General features: G+C 52.9%; 1 protein-coding gene across 3 annotated transcripts in view; it reads right to left on the bottom strand.

Annotated features, from left to right (window-relative positions):
• The window catches only part of Wscd2 (WSC domain containing 2), a 92,810-nt gene extending 71,051 nt beyond the window's left edge, over positions 1–21,759 (bottom strand). Inside the window, exon 1 of one of the 3 annotated variants that reach the window (XM_005344242.2) lies at positions 21,257–21,759. The gene's annotated coding sequence lies outside the window, so the exon portion shown is untranslated. Of the gene's footprint in view, positions 1–18,375; positions 18,579–20,100; positions 20,570–21,256 lie in introns of those variants that run through there. The other 2 variants (XM_026783865.1, XM_026783866.1) reach the window with 2 other exon arrangements.
• Positions 21,760–26,315: the final 4,556 nt, after the last annotated feature.

Raw genomic sequence — 26,315 nt, 5'->3', positions numbered from 1 at the left:
AGGGAAACCAGCAGCTACTGCACACCATGATGGGACAAATCACCAGGGAAACCAGCAGCTACTGCACACTATGACATGAAGAGTCACATACAGCACCCCAGAAGGTTGCAGTTTCATGGTGGTTTGACTTACAGGTGCAGACGGAAGAAGGTACGACAGGACCTGCATGAGAGCTATGCATCATTAGTGGGGATCTCTCCCCCAGGTTGTGGCTCTCTGTAGTACACGTTTCTTGTCTGCCACTGGGCACCGGTAGCGAGATGTCACTCCAGCCTACCCCATGATGTTGAGAGGGGACCCACAGGTTATGTGGAGGCACACATCTGAGCTGATCCTGATTTGGGCATATGCCGAGATTAATCAGGATGTGGCCCCATCTTAAGCTGAGGAGTGTTATAACTGCCTTGCATTATAAACCAAGTCATTTATCACATTCATATCGCATCACGCTATGCCATGTGACACTGGTCTAAGCACATATCAGATCATGCTACATGTCAGTCATACCATACCACATATATGTCTTATGTCATGTCATACATAACCCTGGAGGGCAGGGATTTAGAGGCAGCTCTGTCCTTCTGGCCACTGGAATCTGCTCTCCTGGGGCCACCCCAGTCCAGCAACCTGTTTCCATCCCCACAAGACACCCCCATCATGACTTACTTTCAGCTTGGGTCTCAGAAGCAGCTCACACCCAAACAGAAGCCTTGGAAGGCCAAGCGTGTACCCCAGACCGGCCAAACTCCTATGTGAAGTGTGAAGTTGTAAGGAGGGGGCCTCAGCTCTTACACCGCTGGGCCTGACTGGGCAAATGTCTTTATCTGAGCATAGGAGAAAGCCCAGACTCCCCGCCAGTAACACGCCCAGGGATGCCCAGCCCCTGGACTTTGTTTCTAGCCATGGCAATTGTTTGCTGGGAAATGTCACCAGGGAGAAAAGCCAGCACCTTCAACAGCCCTCCTCCCACAGCTGCTTTCCCAGCAAGGGTGCTTCAGGGACCCCTGGGCCTGGAGATGGAGTCCTCCCTATGCAGGACCAATCCCTTCTGCTCACATGATCTGAGAAGGGGGAGCCTTGTGGCACAGTGTTTGCCGAGTGCTTACTCCCCTGTAGGCTAGGGAGGCAGAGACCTATAACAGAAACCTGTCCATGGGGCAGTGCCGGGCAGAGGCAGCTGCAGGTCTGGGGAGCTTGAGCTTAGCCATTCCCATCTGTAGAATGGAGATAGGCATGGAGTCTTCCCCAGCAGGGGTGTGGATACTACCAGGCTTAGGCTCAGTACAGAGCCAAGCACCCAGAGAGCCAGGATGACGCAGGGGCTTCAGGAGGCTGGAGGAGTCCAGAGAAGAGAGCACAGTGGGAAAAACACCATGGATGGTGCAAGGGTGGGGAGCACATCCAGTCCCAGACACAGCAGAGGGGGCCATGGCTAGAGCCTGGGGTGGTGTCTCCCAGAAGAAAGCAGAGGAGGCTGGGTCAGGGCAGCTTGCGGTAACGGTCCCAGCATCTAGGACACACATATGCACACGCGTGCGCATACACACACACACACACACACACACACACACACACAAATGCAAGGCAGGAATGAGAATGATGGTTGGTGCCTTGTATCCCGGGGGCAGGGTGCGGCCCATCTGCCCCTTGCTGTGGCTTCAGCACTTGGCTCACAGATGTGCGGTAACTATGTGGGTTACTGAACGAGGGGGAGAAAACACCAGCTTTCAGGACTTAGCAGCAAGGAGAGTGGCTGCTGCCTTTGTGTTCTGGCCCTGAGCCTCCCACTCACTACCCTGTAGCACTAGGCCCCCTAAACCGCAATTTAATCTCTGGGTGTCCTGTTCTCTGCCTCACGCCAGGAAGGGGGTCAGTGGGGTGAGTTGCAGCATTAGCATAAATTATTGACCCAGAGCCACTGGAGGGTTTGTGGGGCGGGCAGAACACTGCTGGTCAGAGAACACAGGGGAGCCCAGGACAGCGCCAGGACTGGGTGGTTGAATGGCCTCAGAGGAGTTGCTCTTGAACTCCAGGGGATTAATTCCCACCACGACACCTCCGCCTCCGTATCTGTTACTCTTCGTAATTTCAGGCAGGTGGCCAGGCTTTCTGACATTTAGGCAGAAACAAAAATGACCTTCAAATAAAGACTGCAGGGTGGTCATGGGTGAGGGAGGGGCATGGCCAGAACCTCAGTCTCAAATCCCTGGGGAGAGAGAGGCGCAACAGTAACTGGACAGGCAGGGAGAGGGGGAGAGCCACTACCCTGCTGGGGAGCAGTCCCATCCCAGGGTCGTCTGGGACATCAGACTGTGTTCAGGGATCCTGTTCCTCTGAGCTGGTTTATGCCATGGTTCAGTTTTTAAATCTAAGCAGCTAAATTAATTAACTTTAAATTTTTTGATCTTTTCTTGAGATAGCCCAGGCTGGCCTCGAAGTAGTGATCCTTCTGTGTCTGTTTCTGGAGTGTAGACATAATATAGTCATATACCCAGCTAATTAATTGTTTAAAAATCCAGAAAAGACATACCACTTAGATGGCAGAAATCTCAGTGGCGGCCAGGGGTTCAGAAGGGAATGGATGAGTAGCAGAGATACAGAGATATCCTGGGAGCAGTCAGCCCTGGAGGGTGCCTCAGTGGTGGTCATTATACAGTTGTCACCCGTGCAGACTCCACAAGGAGAGTAGGCCCTCGGCCAAGCCGTGAGTCTGAGTAACGAGAACGTGGACCCTGAAGCTGCTGTGGCAGGCTGATGGCAGGACCTGCAGGCCGGCAGGAACTCTACTTTCTGCTGTTTTTTTTTTTCTAGACAGAAAACATCCCCCTCACTCAAGTCCAGCCCAGCACACTGTGAGCAGGAGGGAGCCGCCCTCAGCCTATTGCTGTGACAAATACCATGACCAAAAGCAAACTGGGGACGACAGGACCTGTTTGGCGTTCTAGATCACAGCCATACTCTATCACTGAAGGAAGCCAGAACAGGAACTCAAGCAGGGCAGGAACTCAAGCAGGGCAGGAACTCAAGCAGGGCAGGAACTCAAGCAGGGCAGGAACTCAAGCAGGGCAGGAACTTGGAGGCAGGAGGCGATGCAGAGGCCATGGAGAGGTGCTGCTTACTGGCTTGCTCAGTCTACCTTCTAATAGAACCCAGGGCCACCAGCCCAGGGATGACCCCGCCCACAGTGGGCCCTCGCACATCAATCATTCATCGTCAACCAATGAGATGCCCCACAGACTTCCCTGCAGAGTCAATCTGCTGAGGCATTTTCTTTACTGAGGCTCCTCTTCCCAGATGACCCTAGTTTTTCTCACACTGACATGAACCAACCAGGACATCTCCCTCTTCTCCAGTTGCTAACTGTGCTCGGAGCTCAGTGGTGAGCTTCAGGGGGTGATACTGCCAGGAGGAGGTTGGATGTGAGGGGGTCAGGGGTGGGAGAGACAAGCAGAAAGCATGGGTTTTCAAACAAACCCCTGCAATGCCTGAAGGGACATCCGACATTTGGTGCCCCCACAAACACCAGCTGTCTCAAGCCTGTCCCATGTAGAGAGGACAGAGATGGGGCCTGTGCTACATTCGCAAACGGGGGGTACCCCGGGGACAGGTGTGTTTGCTAGGGACACTTCTCGGTCCCTGTGGGCAGGGAAATGAAGTGTCTAGCGTTCTGTGGGGATTCCATGTTATGTTTGACTTAAGGGGTTCAGGAAATCTGGGGTCTCTGGGACAGCTGATTTGGGGGTTGAGATGGATTCCACAGACTTTACACATCCACGCCTGTCCACCTCCATGCAATTCTGCAGCCTGCCTAACCCTATTCTTCAGAACATTGGCTCCCGCACACAGAGACCGGGCCGGATTCCAGCCCATTCTTCAAAAGGCTGCTCTCTAAATCCCGCCACCACGCGCCATTCCTGAAAGTACAGGGTTCAGCTCACAGGGAGTTAACAGACTGAAGATGGGACTGTGTCCTTGCTTTCCCAAGCCTCCTCAGGAGCACTGGCAGCTGCTCTTGGCTGGCCAGGCTGGGCCTTCACTGTCACCCACAGGACCCCGCGGAGGTGCTGTTTCCAGTGAGCTGTGGTTACGAAGAACGTGGAAAGGGAGGTGTCTCCCCCAACTTCCCAGCCCAGCCCCCTCCTCTCTGGGACAAGTCAACATGTCTGGCTTCATTTTCTTCCCATCTGATTCTACCACACGACACAAAACCAAATTAAAAAAGGCTATTTTCTGCTCACATGAAATTTTTAGTTCTGGCAAGCGTTCGGGAAAACACTCCCAACACAGCATCTGAGCAGTTGAACTGCAACAGGAATTCTGCTGGGACAGAACAGAGCATATGTGTGGGGACCACATCACAGGGTGTCCCTGACAGTTCCCCACACCTCCAGAGGGGCCTTCTCGGCCAGTGGGGGTGGGGCACCGATATCAGCAATGAAAGCTCCTCTAACTGTGAAAGACGGCATGGCTCCAGGCTTTGCATGTCATGTATCGTCTATTTAAACATAGCCGCACACTCCTAGTCAGTGTTACTATCCACATTATACACAGAAGACAACTAAGGCTCAGGGAGGTGAGGCGACCTGCTCAGGGTCACACAGCGTGTAAATGGTAGGATTGAGATTCGAACCCAGTTCTGTCAGGCTCACAGAGTCAGCATGCTCACTAAAGTCCTCTGGGGTGCTCAGTGCTAAGAGGGCTGGGGCTTTTGCTGAACTGATCTCTTAGATTATCTTGGGAATCATGCAGCCCTTTTTTGGTCAATCAGTCATTCAACAAGCAGATCATAACTAAATGCTTGCTGTAAGATTGGCATGAGGTTACAAGGCTGAATAAAATCCAGCTTCCTCCTAAGAGCTTTCCTGAGCATGCTGGTGGCTATCCCCGCAGGGACAGGAATTCTCAGAAACATCCCAAAACAACACTGCAACCCTGTTTCCCACGATTCATCATCACTCAGGAGGAGACCGAGTGAAACAGGACTTGATTCACTTTTTACAAAGCATGAAATCTGGGGACACCCTGGAAGACAGATCTAGGCGAGCCAAGAGAGCGGCTCTACACTGAAAGCTGTCTCCCTCCTGGAGCTTCCAAGGTCTCTTATACCTTCAGACACTCCCACGGTCTCCTCCCAGAACCCTGACATGTCACCCGACAAGACTGCATGTGATGGGGAGGTTGGTCTGGGTCACTCCCGTGCACGGTGATATCACAAGGGAAAGAGAGGCCAGGACGCCAGAATGTCAGGATGTATGGGTGCACAAGGAAAGGGCGGCGGGCCCAGGGATGTGGGCAGCTTCTAGAAGCTGGCTGGAGAAGGGTGGGTTCTCTTAGCGTCGCCAGCACTTGGTGTGACCCAGATCTTGACTTTAGCCATGCAAGCTCCATCTTGGCCTTTGGGCTCTCACGTCTGTGAGAGTGTTTGAGGGCAGAAGGTGTGAATGCTACAAAGAGGGACACACCTGCTGACACTCTCTGGGGACACTCAGGGCTATGCCCTGGGACACTCCTGCCTTCAGCCTTCCTCTCAGGCTGCTGACCGGCCTGCCTTTCATGTCCAGGCTGCACAGCAGGACACAGACCCATCAACCGTGGCCAGTCTTCCTGGGCTCTCGCTTGTCCTCTGCACCGCTGACCGCTCCAGGGTGACCTGTGGCGACCACGCCAACACTCAGTAACATGTGCAAGATCAAGAGCAGGAGGGGGCAGAACCATTGCTGCCTCAGTTTCTCCTGGAGTGCTGTTAGAGGTGCCCAGGGACTGGTGGATTGTGGCCACACAGGGCACAGTTCAGGTTCTCGATTTGCTCACCCACACTGAGACGGAGCTTCTCAGTGTAAATGCAGAATGCACACTTCTCCTGAACGGGCAGCGGAGCCAGCTCTGCTCTGTTTCTGACCCTCGGGATAACTGGGTGATGAAACTGAGGCACGGGAATTAAGTCGCTGTCAGAGGCACTCACTAGTGGGGTCTCATTGCGAACTGTTGAATGTCGCGCAGGCTGTGACATGGTTAAGGTCTGTGAGGAACCCCCTTACACAGACGATGGTGCTTCTCTGCACCACTAGATGCCCCCATCTTACACCTCCAGTCAGCTCTTCCCAGGGCCATGCATGGTCGCAGCCTTTTTCCGTCAGGGAAAGGAACCTCAAGTCCCCACGGTTGGGTTTCCATGGTGAGCCTGGTTATCCTTTGGTGTCCTTTTTGCCTTGGAGCAGACTCTATCAGCCACTCTTACTCACTGGCCTGTTCTGCACATGCTCTGCCCAGGCACATTCTGCAGCAGGGGTGACTGCCAGGCCTCAGGCGCTGGCCACGTGGTGGCTTTCTGTTGACTCCCAGATCCTGGCTGGAGCCTGCGGAGCTTGGCCCTTGGGTGCCCTTGTTCCCATGCCAGAAGCACACCAGGCCCTTGTTCTCCCGCTTCTCCTCCTTGCCCTGCTCAGGTTGGAGCCTTGCCTGGAGCCAAACAGGGCTCCAACTTTGTTGTTTCTTGGCCAAGTTCCTATCGGCTGCCACGGGGAAACCGAGTCAAGGGGCCATTTGCTGAAGCGCTCTGTAACTGGAGCTGTCAGGGTCTAGTCTACCAGTCTGTCTCCCTTGAAAGGGAGCTTATGGGGTCTGGTTTCTGTTTCTCCTCTCTCCAGTTCCTCAGTTTCCTCCAAGGTCCCAGGGGAGGAGAAGCTGTGCTAAAAGCCTCATTGTAAAGAACCAAAGCATCCCTGTGCCTTGAGACGGACCAGAGGGCAGTTACGTCAGCCAGGGGGCCAGGGCCCTCTTATCAAGCACAGTTTTCCTTTAGTATAAGCGAGGGCTGGAGGAAGGGAGGAGGGAGGGCAGGGACTTGCTGGAAAGAACTGGTTAGACCTCAGGGGAGGCAAACCCAGTCTCGAAAAAGGAGTGTTATCTTGCCAAAGAGAACTATTAATTGGCCATTCCCCTGTGGAGGAGCTTTTCTTGTCTAAAAGCTGAGAGAGAGAGAGAGAGAGAGAGAGAGACAGAGAGAGAGAGAGAGAGAGACAGAGAGAGAGACAGAGAGAGAGAGAGAGAGAGACAGAGAGAGACAGAGACAAAGACAGAGAGACAGACAGAGACAGAGACACAGAGAGAAAGACAGAGAGAGACAGAGACACAGAGAGAGAGACAGAGATACAGAGAGACAGAGAGAGACAGAGAGACAGAGAGAGACAGAGAAAGAGAAAGAGGGAGTCAAACAGGAACTTCCAGGGAGCCATCCCACTGAGCCTCCTGCTGGTGTGCTTAGGAGCTCTGTAGTGTACAAGTGTCAGGGCAGGACTGCAGGGAGGGGGCAGCACGGGGAGCGGCAGGCTACATCGGCACCCAACTTTGATCCCAAGAGGCTTTGCACCTTGGATGAATCTCCTTCTCTCTTGGCCTTAGTTTCCCCAAATGGAAAGCGATGGGGCGGCAGCGGGTGTGTGTGTGTCCAGATGTTCTCAGCGTGCCCACCTCTGCTGCACATGCTACAGAATTGACCACTCTCCCTCTGCCCTTTCTTCCCAGAGGACTGAGGTCCAGATGCTGGCTGGCACTGCTTCCTGGAAGTGGAAGGCAATTGCTGGAAGCCAGCAGCTCTAGAGAGGGTAAGGGCAGGGAAGAGCTAGGCAGGTGAGCAGCACTGGGGACCAGACAGACAGACTCTGGGTGCCCTGAGGGTGTGGAGGGCAGCAGCAGCAGCTGCCTGGGATGGTGAAGCAGGTAATGGGAACTAAGGAGAAACTGGATCACGGCCTGGTCACTCTGAGTCTTCCCAGTGGTGACTAACCCAGGTGGGCCTCTCATCCAGGCCTTCCCATGGTCTTTCCCATCTGGGGACACTCAGCTCCAGAGACCGGCCAGGGAAGGGTCCATGGATCCAGGCTGTGTCTACCAAGGACCCAGGACTCTCTAGCTTGGTCCCTCAGTACTGACACAGGCTACTGTCTATTGGTCTATCCACCTGTCTGTCCATCAGGACCTGGACCTGTCTGTTGGTCTATCCACCTGTCTGTCCATCAGGACCTACTTCTTGCCTCAGTTTCCTGCCACTGAACTTGACTCTTTGCTCTATGGCTGAGCAGCAGCTCCCTTAACACATTATTGCAGCTGTACAGACTCCCTCAGCCTTCCAAAGCCTTGCAACCTGTGGCAGCCTCTGCAACTTGTATACCATGCACATCCATTCTGTAGCCCCCCTCTGTGCAATGCATGCATCCATTCACACACATATATGTACATACATCCATACTACACACATGTTCACACACATATGCCCATACACGGTCACACAAATATGTACACACATACGTGTACATATATACACATACACACCATATGTGTTCACATATGCACATGCAGTCACACGCGAACATACACATTTACTGTGTCCTGTGAGAGCTAATATTAGTAGTTAAGACTGCAATAAAAGAGCCTGTTCATCTGTTTTGGGCACTTATAGAATAGAGAATGGGCTCAGGTTGCCGTGGGTCTCCTCACAAGAGGTAGAGCCTCCTGGTTCATGGGAGCTGGAGTTAAAATCTCAGTTCCACAAGTGCTAATTGTACTTAGAGCCTGGTGCAGAGGGGACAGAGGAAGAGCAAGAGAGATGGAGAGGTGGAGGAGGAAGGAAAAGAGACTGGGGGCAGCGGGAGTTAGGAAGGGTCCGCTTCTCTTCCCACAGGCTGCTGGGGCTGTGGTGTGCAAGGATATGTTTTAATGAGTACCTACCATGTGCTGGCACCCCCATGCTGTAGGGAGAAAACTGAGGCCCCTTTGGGCACACAGCTCAAAAGAGGGCAGCCGGGAGGGAGCCCTCCCTTCCCTGAGGGCACAGCGAATGGACTCAATTCTCAGCCTCTGCAGCTTCATCCCGGGAAATCAGGGAAAGCATTAATAATCCCAGACAGCAAACCAACTGCTTCGACTCAGCTGAGTCTCTACACAAAGCTGGATACTTCTAAAGGTGCCTGAGGCCACCACGATCCTTCTCTCAGAACAATGGAGGTTTCTGGGGCTCTTCAGGGCACTGGGGTGGGAGGGGTCCCCATCCCCACACTGGCAAGACCCTCTTCGTTGGAGGAGGTAGAGCTGACTTTGCAGTGTGGAGGCTAGGCACCTGGGTACACATACATGTACACACACACACACGTCTAAGTACATAGACAGCAGAGGGCAGTGACCAGTCCAGGGTGCCACGGGGCAGCTGTGAAGTCCAGACTGAGCGCCCAGATTGAGGGCTCTCCTCACTGCTCTAAGTCCTTGCTGAGAACCCGCCTGGTCCCTGTGACACCCTGCCAGTGACAGGCTGTGCACTTGGAGCTGTGTGCCTGAGGCAGGGGAAGCCTGTGTGTGCTGGGCCTCCTTTCATCTATAAAGTTCTCAGCTTGCCTGTCAGTCACTTCAATATGACTGGTGCTGAGGAGGCCTTGACTCTCCCCTGGGGTTCTCCCCTCCCTGACCATCTGCCAGTGTCTGTGGCTTAGGAAACCGCAGAGGGCCACTCCCTCGCTGGCGATCCTCCCCCACCCCCAGTCCTCTAGGCTTTGCTTGGTCCTGAGTGACTGACCGTGATTGAGAATGTGGCTGTAATTTGAGAACCACTAAAAGTGTTTCAATGATGTGGTTCTGGGGGTGCCGATGGGACCCAGTGCCAGAAGCAAAGAGCTGGGCTGAGAGGGAAGTCCACAGAAGAAAACAAACCAAAGGACCAGTAACTGTGAGAGATGAGGAAGGGGGTGGCGCTCTCAAGCTCCTGGATCCAGTCAAGCCTGAAGCTCTGGATTAAAACTCACACGAGCGGATACATTCCCCTTTCTGCCCGAGAGTAAAAAGAATGTAATGTTTAAGTTGAGATTTTTATCTCTTAGCATTCCAAGAATGCAGCACGGGTGAACACTACCGTTATTTCCACGCTGCATGGGAGGGGGGTGAGGTGGGCTGGGAGCTGAGAACCGGGCCTGCCCTCCCCCACTTCCTCCGAGGCTAGAACCCGCAGCTTCTGGGGGTTGTCCCCTGCCTCCAAGAGCTGAGACACGGTGCCCTTAGGACCTGTGTGTGTTCAGAGTTCACTAGGCCATGCACTGTGCCAGGGTGGGCGGAAAGGGGGCTGCTCAGAAATGGGATTCATAATTATTATTTCAATCCGTTCCCATCCCATAAGGAGAAGAATCAAAGCTTAGCTGTACTTCTGCACCGCTGTTATTAATTCTATCAAAACACAGCTGGGGGTTGCTTTTCGGAAGGGTGGGGCTCTCCTTTAATAAAAAGAAAATCTCGTTAATAGAAGTTAAGACAGCCCACAGGCCTCCAGCAGCAAGGGGATAATGGCGGGCAGGCATTTAAGGGACTAACAACAGCTTAGGAAACTCCTTGGACTCTTTTTCTTGTTTCCCCCACCCCAAGGCCAAGGCCACGACAGGAGCAGAAGCCACTGCGGTACCCTGGCTCCCTGGGGAATTTCTGCAGACTCCCCTCATACAGGGCAGCTTCTTTTTTTTTTTTTAATGTTATTTATTTATGTATTTGTTATGTAAACAACATCCCTACCATGTATGCTTGCATGCCAGAAGAGGGCACCAGATCTCATTAGATGGCTGTGAGCCACCATGTGGTTGCTGGGAATTGAACTCAGGACCTCTGGAAGAGCAGTCAATGCTCTTAACCTCTGAGCCATCTCTCCAGCCCCAGGGCAGCTTCTTTTCGGCTGCTCTGGCCAATATCACGAACTCATCTCATCCCCTTTAATCAAACCCTTCAGAAGCTGTCCCTCTGCCAGATGACAGAGAGCAGAGGCACCCCCCCCCAGGGTCCCTGAGGACTGTGCTGCTCTGCTGGGGTATCAACTGCCCCCCTCACAAAGCTCTACAGCCTATGCCCATGGGCGAGTTGTTGGGACCTCAGGGCCTTTGCAGCTGCCGTCCCCACTATCTGGCGACAGCCTCAGTTCCCCACCTCCCTTTTCTCTGGAAAGCCGCCTGCCCATCACATACTCCTGGCTGAGCACACTTTGGAGTGTATGCTCCCAGACTCCTTCCAAGTTATGTAGGACTCTGGCGTGTTTACCTTCCACGTCTCACACTGCAACACAAATTTGTGGGGTCTTCCTGGGCTCTGCTGGAGCCCACGGCCCCCACTCCAGACACCTGGAGATGCTCTTCCCTGTAGTGTGTGAGGTCTTATCGCAATAGAACACAGCAAGGGAGTGACTGGAGGTTGGAGTGCCTGCCCTGCCTCTGGGGCCTCGACCATTGAGCTATCTCTTGGCCTCTAGACCTCCAGTTTGTTTGTGATGAATACCCAGGAGGCTGCGGTGTGGCGGGGACTCAGAGCCCCTGCCCACATACTTGAGGCCTTGGACTCCTCTCAGGAGAGCTACAGAAAGGCCAACAGCAACAACCGACAAAATCGAGTAACGTGTCATCATCGTGGAGTCTAAGGGTTTGTTTCGGATGTTAAACGCACACCCACAGTCTGTTGTTGCCTGGGTCGAAATTTCATCACGTGTGCATACATGAGCATGTGCCTGCTTGTGTGCCTGCACACAACAGTCCCACTTTATTTAGGCTTTCTGTCATCACAAATACCGTGAGCGCAGTTGATCTGTGTGCTCACTCTAGCTGGACCACCCACAGAGGGGGCCTTGGCCAAACAGTACAGGACAGTGGAGTTCTTAGAATGTGGAAAAGGTTCCTGAAGGAGAGGACCCAGGCTGGGAGCTGTCAGTTGTCATACAGCCATTGCTTCTGAATTGGTCCTGAGCTCAGGCTCTTCTGGAGGACACAGGAGTAGCAAACTTCCTGCTCCACCATCAGCCGCAGACGGTGCTCAACATAACAGAGGATGCTCAGTTAGCATGTCCTGTGTACAGTAAACAAGTGTGTGCCTGAGGAGTCCCCCAGGGGCATCACGTGGAATTGATGGGGACAATGTCCACAGTGTCAGGAGTTCTGGAATAGGGCTTGAGTGATGGAGGAGGGTCATTTGTCTATGTGTTAATTTCATTGGTTAATAAAGAAACTGCCTTGGCTTTTGATAGGACAGCAGCTTAGATAGGCGGAGTAGACCAAACAGAATGCTGGGAGAAAGAAGCAGAGTCAGAGAGATGCTATGGAGCCAGCCACCAGATTCAGAGATGCTGAATCTTTCCCGGTAAGCCAGCACCTTGTGGTGCTACACAGATTATTAGAAATGGGTTAATCAAGATGTGAGAGTTAGCCAGTAAGAGGCTAGAGCTAATGGGCCAGGTAGTGTTTAAAAGAATACAATTTGTGTGTTGTTATTTCGGGTGTAAAGCTAGCCGAGCAGGAGCTGGGCCTGATGAAAAGCAGGCCTACCTGCTCCTTTCACTACAAATGAGGATCTTTTTGTTGTTGTTGTTTTTCAAGACAGGGTTTCTCTGTAGCTTTGGAACCTGTCCTGACATTCACTCTGTAGACCAGGCTGGCCTCAAATTCACAGAGATCCACCTGCCTCTGTCTCCTGAGTGCTGGGATTAAAGGCGTGCTCCAACATTGCCCAGCTGGGCTTGAGGCTCTTGATGGCAAGCTTAGCTTAGGCCACACAGCCAGGCACTGTCCTCACAGGGACCCTCACATGGAGGAGACATGAAACTCAGATGGAGATTGGAAATGGATGTGGGACCATGTAGGGCAGTGAGACTCAGGATGTGGGTGGTTTCCACAGGCTAGAAAAGAAGGACAAATGGACCTTGCTTAGGAGCTCCTGGAGGGTGACAGCCTCCTGGCTTGTTTATAACTTTGGCCTGTAGAATAGGAGACTAAATCAGTATTGTATAAGCTGATATACCCGCAGTCACCTGTCACAAAGCTGCAGGAAAACATATGCTTGCAAAAGTCGGAGGAAACTTTGCAGATCAGGCCATGGAAGGCCAAGGTTCTAGTACCAGACCATAGGCATTAACTCTGCAAGCCCATAGACAATTCCAAGTCCCAGTGTCCCCATGCTTTGCAATTCTAGGGCTAAGTGTTCCCTCCTGTGAGCTCTGGAAGACCTTCGGTCCCTTTCCTTCTGCTCTGCTCAAGTTCAAACCCAAAGGTACGTTGGCCTCGAAGAGCAGAGCCTTCAGGTAGATACTGAGGGCTGCCCGGGTAGTTGTTTACTCCCGGGCACTCAGAAGGAAACCACAGCTTAGCCTTGAGCCCGGTCCCTAAAGCAGGGGACAGGCAGAGCTGACATGAAAGTCAGGGGCAAACAAGGACAAATGCCAGCCCCTCTCAGCCTCAGGAGGATGACTAGGAGCAGTCCCCAAAGCCACAGTCCCTTCCTTTCCTGTTCTCTGTACCCTCTGCTGCCCTGTGCAGGGAATGGGCTGAAATGCTAGGCCCAGTGACAGGGTCACACTTCCCAAGCTCCTGGGACAGCTCCGGGGACACAGCCCGAGCTCTGCTCTTAATATTGAACTCTCACCCAGCCGTCTGGGCAAATCTGATCATTGTCATCTCTGTTTTACAAAACAGCATAGAGTAGTGTCATCCCAGACACTCATAGCCAGACATGGGTCCTGGGAGACTCCCCCCCCCCTTGCTCTCTCAGCTGACATCCTCTAACCAAGAGGGGACATTGCTTAGCAACACAAGCTCATCCTTCCTATTTTACAGATGGGGAAACTGAGGTATGGGATGGTGACCGTGGTGTATATAGTGACCGGCCTTGTCTTCAAAGTTTCTCTTCCACTTGATCAACATGGATGCTGAGCCTCAGAGGGATTGATTCAATGGCCCAAGGCCACACAGCCGAGAGACGAGCCCAAGGTATGTGAGCCTTCCTTGCGTCTCTGCTGTGACACAAGGTGGAGGTGGTGAGCACATGGAGACATGCATCTCATTTTCTCCCTCTTCGTAACACGGCAATGGGCTGAACCTGGTCCGAGGCCACGGCCAGGTGGGAAGATCCGTTGTTTCACCCGGAGCCTGGCGTCTTTTTCCTGGCTGCTTAGGTTTCTACTCACCATGATCCACACAAATCTCTGCTATTTTAAACCAGCTATGTCCTGTCTGGGCATCTGGCTGGGAGCTCTATGTGGGTTTTTGATCCAAGCCAAGCATTGTGCTGGAGGTTTGTGAGACTTACTAAATGTCCCTATGGCCCCAGGAGAAGGCACATGCCATTGTCCCACTTACAAGAGACAAGACTAAGGTACGAGATTCAGACATTGGGCAGCTAGCGAGAGGTGGCAGGGCTCTGGGACCCTGGGTACAGTTAGGCAGATGTCACTGACCTAACGTGGTGGGAAGCAAAACATCACATTCTGACAAGTCTCCCTGGGTGTCAGATCCCACAGCAGCTTAATTCCATCCCTGCAGATTCCTTGCCCTTCACTCTGACTGCTCAACAGGGCTTGTCTGTGCCTGGGGCTGACACCCTGGCCACCAAGCCTGTCCTGTAATAACAAGTTAAGAACAAGCTGAGGAGGGTCCTTTGCTCCCCACCAGAGGCCTCTCTGGTGCTGTGCCTCTTTTTCCTGCATCTTATTTCTTCAAAGTCCTCAGCCACGCATGTCCCAGGGCTGCCGGCTGTCATGCCCAGCTGGACCTCCTCCACCATCCCACACGCTCCTCATTCGTTCCTCTAGAAATGGTCATCTTGAGAACCAGGTCACCAAGCTTATTAGAGACAGTGGGTAAAGAAAGGAAGCAGACACTGAGCAGAAGCGCACGGAGGCTCTGTCCCCACACTGTGCTGGCAGTGACATGGGACAGTGTCCCTGTTCTAGGTGTGGTTGAATATCCAGGACAAATGGGGACACATGAAAGAGTGAAGAGGAGGGATCTGCTCTGAGTGACACAGTTGTGTGTATGTGTGTGCACACATGGTGTGTGCATGTGTGTAGTGTGCATGTGTGTATGCATGTGTGCATGTGTTTACTATTATTATTGTTGTTATTATTATTATTACTTGTACTTGTACTGTACTATGTACAGACAAACATAAAAAATACAGAGCCAGGTCACTGTTTTGCAAAAAGCCACACTGGATGGGGCATTGAGGTCACATTAGCAAAGTGGAGGCCACGGAGAGGCAGCTGGAGAATCCCATCGGTTTTGAATGTCTCGCTGCACCAGCTCCTGGAGCTAAGGCCTCCTTCCATGAACCTGCAAGGCTGGAGGCTGATGTGCTCAGCCCAGCCCTAGCCCTGCCTTTGTTGCTGCTCTTTTCTGTCCTCGGGGCCCCTGTGTGCCTTGCTGCCACCCGTGACTCCTCAGCCACCAGCTTCGCTGACACAGGTCAGGCCAAGTCATTTCTCTATCACTAGCCTACCTACACACACAACAGGAGGGCGACACGCTTCTTATGGGATCTTTAAATGCTTGTCATCTCCACCTGTTAAAAACAGGGTCTTCACAGTGGAGGACATGAGACATAGACTCTGAGGTCAGGCGTATCTAGGCCTAAGCCTCAGCTCTGCCACGTACTGGCTGTGTGACCATGAGCAAGGGGACGAAGCTCTCTGAGCCTTACTGTCCTGTAGGAAAAGTGGAGAAAGGGGATTTTGGCGCCAGGCACTGTCAACCCCTTCCTCAGAGGCAATGGTGACCAGGGCGTCTCTATCCTGATGTACAAGTGTTCTAGCCCTCCCAGGCTTCCAGGAGAGGGGAGTTCAGAGCTATACTGAGAAGAAAGGGAGTTGGGACCCTGTGAAGGCAGATTGTAGGATTATTCCTGGGTATCTGTACAACTCTTCCCTTCCATTTTCCAGATGGGAAGGCCGAGGCCCACACAGAGGAAGGGGTCTGCGCAGAGAGGCTGCATCTGCTCCTACAAAGCTGAATGGAGCTTCCCCACCTTCACTTCCCACTCAGGAACTCTCCCTTTAGCCCCCACTCACAGGACCACACCCACTCACAGGACCACACCCACTCACAGGACCACACCCACTCACAGGACCACACCCACTCACAAGACCACAACCCACTCACAGGGCCACGCCCCACCACAGGACCACGCCCCACTCACGGGACCACACCAAGCTTGGGGAGGAATCAGAGCACGATACAGTACCCAACAAGTGAGCTAGCAACGTGGACATTTAAACCTGGAAGCTTCGGAATGGGGTGCCCCATTGCCCTAGGTTTCCAGGTGCACTTGTTGGAGTCAGGGCTGGAGGGGACACAGATGTGCTCCCAGAAGTCTGCATCACAGCCACTGTCCCCCACTGTCCATATGGTCTTGAGAATCCCCACCCCACCTCTAACTAATAAGCCCATAGCTCATAGTCTCGGGAGTGGCCAGTCTTCCCTGCCCTCTGAGTAACTCAACAATACAGGGCAGGAACCTCAGAGGCCACCTGATCCATGGTGTTCCAGCCAAGTTCATTAATGCCAGACTCATCTCTTCTCCCTGGCCACAGTTTGGGGAGCTGGAGGAGTTTGGGCGGGGCCGGGGGGTCAGTGATTTTTTTTTTCTAGCAGGGTTCGAACAGTAAACACTATGGACCGTGAAACTCACATGCTTTCTGCCCTGCCTAGCACTGCTCAGAACTCCCATAGAGTTCACATGAGCGGACCTAGCTGTGTGCTAATAAAGCTTTATTTACAAAAAAGAACATGAGCCTGATTTACCAGTTTCCTGTTCTTCTGGGTCTTGCTGAGCAGAGTCTGGCTCCTCCTCTGGGGTTGGGCTGAGGAGAAGGGAGCTTTTCCAGACTTAGCATGGGAAGTCCTGATCCAGGAAGACTGGGTTCTGAGCAGAACAAAGGGTTACCCTCCCCAGACAGTTCTGCTGTGCCATCTGGCTGTCTGCTGTATAAAGGGGAGGGAGGACTGTCATTTATTGTGGTGTGAACTGTGCTGGGTGCTCGCAGAGGGCTTAGTGAACATGTCCTCCATCACAAAACACAAACGTCAGTGTTGGGAGACCAGGGCTCCTTCCGGAAGGGGCGGAGACTGGACATCCCTGCCTCGGGTATCTCAGGTTCCTCCAGAGCCCAGACCCTTCTACCTCTCCAGACCATGAGCTCCTTGAGGACATCACTGTGACGTCTGTGACCAACACAGAACACGTCACCGAGGGGAGCCCAGCAAACACTGGGATCAGCAAATACTGACACCAAATAGGTGGATAAATATGTGTGTGATTGATTGCTGGGTAGATGGTGAGTGCATATGTCAGTGGATGGACGGATAGGTAAACAGACAGACAGATGGATGGATGGATGGATGGGTTGTAGGAGGGTAGGGGGATAGGGAGATGGGCTGACTGATGAATGATCTGGAAATTTCCCCCACATTTATACAAACATTGGCTTGTTCTGTGCCTTGACCTGTTCCCATCAATACATCTTCAGGCGAGCTAATCAGAAAAGGTCTCATGAGCTCTGACTTGTATTATGCCAGACTTGCCTTCTGGCACTGGGGAGGCAATATGATATCATATTTAAAATGTACCGTCTGACATCAGGTGGCCTCTGTGAATTCCCAGGAAGGCCTTTTTCTGGGCTGTGTGACCCAGATAAATCCACACACCTCTCTGAGCTTCACAAAAGATTGTAAGAGAAACTGTTTCATAGGGCTCCCACGAGTGACAGGGGACATTTGTGTCAAGTATGTGGTGTGTGCTGAGAAAATGCTATTGTCATTGTGTTGGACTGAGTGGAGAGCAGGTGGGGCTGGGATGGCCACCAGCAGCAGCACACTGGGTGGTTCTACACAGAACACCAGGGTCAGACAGGGTCAGGAAGGCAAACGTACTTAGTGGCCACCGTTGTCACTCAGCTAGGACCATAGTGATGGCGCATATCAAACAAGCCCCCGTGGCTTCTCCAGCTCATCCGTGACCAGACCGAACTCTGCTCCTCCCTCACGCAAGACAAGCCCTGTCAGCCAGGTTCACACACACAGGCCACACACATTGTCATTCCCACCTCTTCTAAGGCGCAGTGACAGACACCGGGTTGAACCCAACCATGGGGTCAAGAGTGCAAACACTGCCTGCACCTTGAGTGAGACAAACAGCAAATGAGGTCTCAGGGCCAAGACTATCGATGCAGAGGGGGCTGGAGACACACATTCACATGTATGTCTGTGTACACACGTCTATCCCACAGCCCTGCACCAGCCAGGCTGGGGAAGGGCCTGTGCCCTCCTAGTTGGCATCTCACTTTCACCCCACTCCATGCCAAGAGGATCCTGAGCAGATGTTCTTACAGTCTCCAGGACCAAAGATCCAGCTCATGTTTCACCCCAGTTCCCACCTTCCAAACATCTGGACCTGCTCGGGGGAGCCATTAATCTCCAGCAATTTCTTTCCTCACTTGATTTGTTTATTTAAGGGAAACAAGTTGCTCCTAATTAGAAGCGCTGTGGAGATGCTCGGCACATCGGGGCTGCCTGCTTTCAGATGTTCTGCCTGGATGCATACCTGTGCTCTCAGCATCTGGGGGTGTGCAGCAACTGTCCTCGGTGGGGACTTCTGGTGAGAGAGACTCAGGCGTATGAGTGATGAGGGAGGCTGGGAAGGCACCGTGCTCCGGGGCGCCTGGGACACACATGTCCACATCTCCACAGCCACCCAGTCACACACAAGGCACATACAGAAGCCACACAGTCGCACACAGGCAAAGACTACAATGACATACAAGATGTTGCAACCTGATACCCTGGGTACATTCAGCGCAGGAGATGTATGTAGAAGTTAGGCACTTCAGAGAACACAGGTACATTCAAGTGGACACTGTAGATGCACACACGCACACACATGATACAAGTAAGGATGCAATGTTCCACACATTCACATGTATGACTGTGTACACACATGTGCATGGTTACATGGAGGCACACACTGATACAAACACACATAAGTGCAGGGACATGATACTCACATGCTTCAAAATTCATATGCAGAGGCTTGCAGAGATATAAATGAAGAGATGCCCACAACCCAGAGAGGGTCGAGCCAGTGTGTCAGGCCGTGCTTCTAAACATGTACCGACAGGCCTGAGAGCCACATGTATGTCCCCAAGTGCACAGTACACTCACCTCCCGCTCCTCATGCACACCTACAGGTAGTTGTTCTCTCAGAGGAACGCACACACAGCATGCACATCCCTACACCCATGGGCACACATGTTCATTAGGTGTCAAGTTCACCCTGGCTGTTCAGACACGTGCACGCACACGTGCTTGGTGCACTCATGACTAAATAGGCACACAATTGCAGCGACTACACATGTGTTCCTTCACACACATGCCCCCCCCCCAGTCCACCAGAAGGGCAAACTATTCATTTCCCAGCGTCCTGAAATTTTACCGCACCAACTCTACCAGCGCTCAGTGGATCTATCCCCAAGCTGCACCCGCCACGTCCATCCATGCAGGACATGTTCTGCTCTTCCACCCACAGCGTCAGCAAGAACCCAGAGCTGACCCTGGGAGGCTTCGCAACCAGTCAGACTGCCCCTCTCCCGGCAGTCTCTGGCTTTGCCCCACCCCCACCGCAAATCCAGCAGGCACGCTTCTCCCGGCGTTGGTTGTTCCTGCTGGGAACAGCAGCTTGCCATGCCCAGCCCTGAGGCAGACTGGATGCCTGACCCGGAACAGACAGAACGTCCCTGCCCTGGGTCCCTAGACAGCTGCAAAGTTGAAGCCATGGAGACAGCTTACCTCCATCTCCCGTTGCCATGACGACGCAGCAGCTGGGTGCATCCAGCCCTCCCAGACTGCCCTGGGCTCCCCACTGGGAGCAGCTGGTCCAGCAGCGGTTTTAAAAGGAAGCAAAAGGGGCGAAGGGGCAGGGACTACAGGTATCCTGCGATTGGAGACTCAGGATACTCCGAGTTCTAGGAAAGCCTCCGTGGGGGAACGGTTCCCAGGATCCCTGCACAAGACCTCCAAACAGGCATCCCCAATTGCTTCCTTACTCGGTCAGATTGAGAAGAGTGCTCCCGGCATCATCCCAGTCAGTGCTCCTGGCACCTTCTGAAGTAGGAACTATAAACTCTTACTTTTCAGTGGAGCAGTGGCCAGGGGTTACCCAGATCTACTTTGAGACCTGGGTTCTTAAACACTAACATGCACTCCCCCCACCTCCCACACTTGTGTACATGCTCACACACATACATATGGCCCAAAATTTTGAAAATCTCACCTGTCACATTGCTCAGGGTCACAAAGTGGCCTGAATGGGGATCTCTGAGGATACATGGTCTTCATTCTTAAGAGAAACAGCAGCTGAGCTCAGAGAGGCCTAGTGGTTTGCCCTAAGTCACACAGCAAGTCAAAGACCTGTTTGAAGCTACCTCCAAAATCAGAGCAGGGTTTTCCTCAAGATCTCTGGCACAGACTCCCGTTGGAGTGCCTGCCCTTGGGCAGCCTGGGAAGTCGGCTTCAGAATCCGAAGCTAAGGCAGGACGTCCTTAAAACCTCAAGTAACGGTTCAAGAACCCCCAGCAATGGGGCTCTCCAAAGGCCGACACCCAGCCCCAGCAGGAGGTTCATCCACCGCCAAGGGATCATTTCCAAACACAGCTCATGGCCAAAAGAGTGCCCAGATCAACCAGTATGCCAGTGACTCCAGCCCCAGGCAGGAATGGAGGACAGTGGTGTCCTCCACCAGAGTGTGGACTCAGGGCTGACCTCTTGAAAGTGTGCGTTCTCTAGGGAGAAAGGTGTGTGGCCACACCACACTCAGAGCGGTGCTCTGGTTTGGGATAGCTTCAGGGACCTGAAGTGGCCAGCTGCCAGCTGGGCAGGAGGTTACCAGCAACCCGGCCACGGGTCCCCTCTCATTAAGGAGTGTTGGCAGCTCCCTCTATTAGATTTCTTTTATTCTTTCTCTCCCTAAAGGAGCAGCACCTCTAGAGCTTCAAGGAGTGGGGTGTGCCCCTTGGGAGCCTCAGAAGGAGTCAAGGGGCTCCTGGAAAGGCATTTGGGCCTGGTGGGCTTTGGATAGGGTAAGTGGCTGTCTCCCTCTACACACCCCTCAGGACCCAAAGAAGCCAGTCTGCAAAGTGGGCTTCGCGTAGCCCTCGCTGCGGGGGCCCTGGCTTCCGCTTGGTTCCCCAGTGCGGGCGCCACCCCAAGGCCGGCTCATAGGTACCACTAGCCCCTTCTCTCCAGGCTGGGAACTGGCCCGCAGCGGGGTGCGCGAGTCTAATCCAAGGCCCCCCGCTGCTCCAGTAGCCTCACGACCCCAGGGATGTCCCCAAGCGTCCGCGGCCAGAGGAAACTTTGTCATCTCCCCGGAGCCGCCTGTCACCTCTCCGCAGCGCGGGGTTCGCTGGGGACCCGTGGCTGCTGCTTACCTGGGGATGCGCCGAGGTCTCCGCGCCCAGAGGGGCGCAGCGCGGGGTACGGAGCTCAGATCGCGAAAGAGCCGGGGCTGGGGCTGTGTGAGGCTGAGCCCGGGCAGGAGGCTGGGGCTGCGCGGGCGCCCGCACTCCCGGCCCTGCTGGAGCAGTCTGCAGCCCGAGCTCCCGCGCCCGCCGCCTCCCCGCAGCCCGGCCCGGCCGCCCGCGCTTAACTCCTTGCGTCCCGGCCACCCGCCGCGCCCGCCGCAGGCCTGGGCTCCAAGCTGAGCATTGCGCTGAGCCCTGCTCCTGGGCTGCGGACGAATCCACCGGGGCGCCAAAGGGCTGGGCCTGGCGGGAGCGTGGTACGCGCTGGCCGCCGCTGTTCAGTGCCTTGGCCCCGTGCCCGCCCGGCAGGCAGCTAAAAGAAATCTAACAATGGGCAGTTTTGTTGATGGGTGTTCAGTGCGTTGTTTTAACGGGCCCTGAGTTTCAGCTGTGTGGCCTCTGGGCTATCGTATTCCCTCTCTGGGCTTGTGTGACCCTGGACCAATGGCCCAGCTCCTGAATGACTCCTGCTGAGGCCCCTGAGGGACCTCATCAGACAAGAGTGGAACATACGGGCTTCTGGGATGCCATCAGCTAAGTTTGCAGATCTAGTGTGGCTCCAGGTTAGGTCCAAAGATGACTAGAAAAATCTAGGTGTAAATGTTTTTATTTTATTCATTAATTTATTTTAGATTTTGAGACGGTTTCCCTACGAAGCCCTGGCTGTTTTGGAACTCTTGATGTAGAGCAGGCTAGCCTTGAACTCAGAGATCCACCTGTCTCTTCTTCCCGAGTGCAGGGATTAAAGGTATGAGCACTACACCTGGCTTAGGTGTAATATATTATTGTGTGTATTGCCTGCATGTGCACATGCACGTGAACTTGTGTGATGGTGTCTGTGTGAGGTCAGAGAACGAGTCGGGGTGTTGGTCCTCAGCTTCTTCTTAGCTGGCCACTGGGTTACAGATGTAAGCTATTGCTTCCGGGGATTTGAACTCAGACCCTCACACTTACACAGCAAATGCATTACCCGCTTAGCCATCTCCCCAGCCCAAGACCTTGTCTTGTGTTTTTGAATGCCAGTTGTGGAGCTAAACTGGAGCCTCCTCAGAGGAAAGGGATGCCAGGCGTGACTTTGAGAACGAGTTTGAGCCTCGTGGAGAGCTTCAAGTGAAAAGTGAGATGCCAACTTACCAAGGCAAGTGTGAAATCGCACAGCCTCCCCCCCGTCATTGCCTGGAATACAAGTGTCTTGGGCACTTTGCATTTGTCATTTGCTAATACTTACTGTCTAGTTGCTGGGACAAAACACCCAGTGAAGGAATCTGAAGGGCAAGCGTCTATTTGAGTGTGAGCCGAGGGCACCGTGAGTCTGCATCAGGGAGCAGAGGCTGATGCAGGTATTCGGCAATCTTTCTTTTTACTTCTGTCTGGAGTCTAGCCCGTGGAATGGGACCAATTACATTCAGGGTAGGTTTGCCCAGTGAGCTGGCCAGTTTTAAGTCAACTTGACACAAGCTAGAGTCTTCAGAGAGGAGGCAGCCTTAACTGAGAAAAATGTCTCTATAAGATCAGGCCATAGGCAAGCCTATAGGGAATTTTCTTAATTCGTGATTGATGGTTGAGGGCCCAGCCTATCCCTGGGTTCTTGGATCTTTAAGAAAGTGGACTGAGCAAGTCATGGGGAACAAGCTAGTAAACAACACTCCTCCTGCCTCCAGGTTCCTTCCCTGTATCGGTTCTTTCAGTGATGGACAGTGATGTGGAAGTGGAAGCCCCTTCCTCCCCAACTTGCTCTTGGTAATGGTGTCTCATCACAGCAGTAGTAACCCTGACTAGGGTGCTCAGTTAAAACGCTCTGAAAGAACCCTCACGGGCACAGCCAGAAGCTGCGTGAGGGTGATGGGTCTTCCAGCACCATTTTTGCTCTTTCTGGGCTTGTGTCTCGGGGCAGTCAGGACTCCCACAAGAGTGGCTTAGCCCCACTGCCAGTCTTCACATGTAAGAAGTGATTGGCTATGCAGAATGAGCAGCGGCTGTATCTGTGGAGTTTAAAGACCACAGACCCAGGAAGGAGTGGAGTCCAGTTTTCTGGACTCCATTGCTGTGGGCACGCTGTGCTCTAGGCTTGTCCCAAGTGTGACCTGGCCATGCGGCTCCTTCCATAGGCTTTTTCGAGAGTTCAGGGTTTGCTGCTTCGAGCCAGAGTCTGCTGTAGGAATAAAGACCCAAGTAAGACGGCAGCCTCTGAAATGGATCAGAAAGATCAAATGGTGATGTCAGAGAGTTTCTCATGCAAGATCAGACGACACCCCCGAGCCACGCTCATGCGTCATTGTCATTCGAAGCACAGACTCTAGAAATAGAATTTGCTCTAATTTTGGGTGTAGCCAAGGCAAATGGAAAGAATGTGGGAGAATGGAGAGGGCCAGGTCCAGCAGTGAGTAACTCCCTTTGATGGCATTGTAGTGGAAGGAGGGGCCTATCCTGGTGGCAGAGGACTGTGGAGTCAGCGACACCCAGGACAGAGCTCAGGTCCTGCCACTCACCAGCTAGGCAGCCTTGGGGAAGTTGAACCTCTCTGGGCTTCAGCGTTCTACAAATAGTGATAATAATTCCCAGCTAGCAAGGACTGCGTGCAGATTGAGTGGCATCTCTGTGCAGTTTGCCGCTGTCTGTGCACGCATGAGGCACATTGTGACCTGCAGTCAGAGTGATGTCGGTGGCGGCTGACAGCCCTGGCAAGTGAGAGCACTGCTCTAGAATGCGAGCACATTCAGAGTTCCCATGAGATGTTTCTCTTTTGACTTGTTTGCAGGCGCAGAGCAAATGGTGTCCACGCCACTGTTGTGTATGAGAAAGAGAACACAGTGCCAGTGTGGTGGGCACCCGTGATCCCAGCGCTATCCTCCCAGAGGCTGAGGCACGAGGATCTAGAGTTTGAGTTTGAGGCTAGTCGGGGCAACATAGCAAACTCAAACCGGGGGGGGGGGGGTATATCCCAGAACACTGGTTAGGGATGCTTTATTTTTTGTTTATTTAATTTAATGTAAAAATCTTTTTGCATAATGTGTGAGGTGGGCCACAAGCCATGTGTGTCCTCACAGGTTCACAAGGCAGCGGGCAGCCTCAATCAGTTCTAGTCTCCCACCTTGTTTGAGACATGGTCTCTCATTTGCTGCCCTGTACTCCAAGCTAGCTGGCTAGTGACTGTCTGGGAAATTCTGGCTCCTCCTCCCAATAGGAGTGCTGGGGTTATAGCAGGAGTGGCAGAGCTGGGGTTTATGCAGGTTCTGGGGCTCAGTAAGTGTGTTATTCACTCAGCCATCTCTTCATCTCTATTTATCTATCTATCTATCTATCTATCTATCTATCTATCTATCTATCTATCTATCTATTTATTGTTACCATATCTTATTATGTAGTCCTGGGTAACTCTGAACTTGTGGTCCTCCTGCCTCAATCTTTCCAGTGCTAGGATTCACCACACCTGACCTTGACTTTAGGAGAGTCTGTGTGTTTCAAACATTTAAACTATCAAGAAGGAGACTATGAAACATCCCTTTTTTCTTTTGGTTGTAGCTATCCCAGGCTGGCCTACATATGTAGTTGAGGGGTGACCTTGAAGTATCGTCCCCGACCCCGATCGCCTTCACCTCTTGAGCTCTGGCACGACAGGAACGCCCCAGGGTGCTAGGAATCAAATCCTGAGCCTTGTCTGCCTAGTGTAGTGCTCGGTTAGCACTGTCTTGACTGAGCCACACCCCACCTCCAGAGCCGTTCCCAGATCTGACAGCAATATGGATTGGGTGTGGCTTGTCTCCTGTTTGCTCAGGTGTTTGAACACGTGGTTCCTAGCTGGCCTGGACCTGAAGGTGGCCTGGACCTGCAGGTGAAGCAGGGGTGAAGGAGATGAGGGTCCTGAGGCCTTGCTTCCTGTTTGGTCTCCTTGCTTGCTGGCTCTGGATGCAATGTAACCTGCAGCTCCTCCTGCTGACACGCCTTTCCTACACTGATGGGGGGCATCCCATTCCTCTAACCTGTGAGCCAAAACAAGCCCCCAAGGAGTCTTCTCAGCTGTCTAGACAGCCGTGTGAAAAACAATTAATTAATTAATTAATTAATTAATTAATATGTTTAACACACATGGTTATGTCTTAAAACAGGAATGCAGTAGGATCCATCATAGCCACACATCGCTGGAACACTATACAGCAGCAATCACAAACTGTGGCTGTCAGGAGTACGCAGACGAAAGTCACAAATATAATATCCAATGAAAGGAGGCAGACCCACTTTGGTTCCTGGCTTTATCGCCGTTTCTGTATGGAGTTCAGAAGCCCTAGAACTGGGGCAGGGGTCACACTTGAGTGCGACACTGTTAGATACTGAGGTTAAAACAGGGACTTGGTGGCTGTGACCCGGGTGCTGGCTGGTTTTGTAGGTGTGTTCTTTGAGAAAGTCCTGAACCTGTACTCTTCCTACTGGCTCCATTAAAAACGGTTTATAAGCATAAAAAATTTGCAGGTTACAGTATTTTAAACTTTATTGGTTATAGAGGCTTAATCGCCACCCTGGATAGACCAACTAATGGGGAGGTGGCATGGAAGGCTAAATAAGCCCCCTCTCCCAGCACTGGCCGTAAACTCACATGATACAGGCTCCTTTCCAGCTACCTGAGAGGGGGATTGTGTTTGGGGCAAAGGGCAGGTGGGGACAAGAGCCAGGACTGGGACATGTGATCTAGAGAGACAGGCTGGCTGCCCAAATAATCTGATTTGGCAGATTCCCGGGATCAAATGACCCAGATAATGGCACTGGCCACTGTGACACCACACACCATAGCCAGAATATCTGTAAGGGAGACCTTTTGGCTAGGGCCACGTTGTGGGCAAGAACAAGGCCAGGGCCCCCGGGTCTGATTTCAGCAGGAGGATCATGGGAATCTCAGCACAGAGGGCTTCCTCGGCCCAGAGCTCCACCGTCCCACTCTGCCCCGCATTGCACTGACGCCCTGTGTCCTGGC

Source organism: Microtus ochrogaster, chromosome 2, assembly GCF_000317375.1.
Source record: "Microtus ochrogaster isolate Prairie Vole_2 chromosome 2, MicOch1.0, whole genome shotgun sequence".
Classification (NCBI taxonomy): domain Eukaryota; kingdom Metazoa; phylum Chordata; class Mammalia; order Rodentia; family Cricetidae; genus Microtus; species Microtus ochrogaster.
The sequence above is the reverse complement of the archived record's forward strand: the minus strand, read 5'-3'. Positions and strand labels throughout refer to the sequence as shown.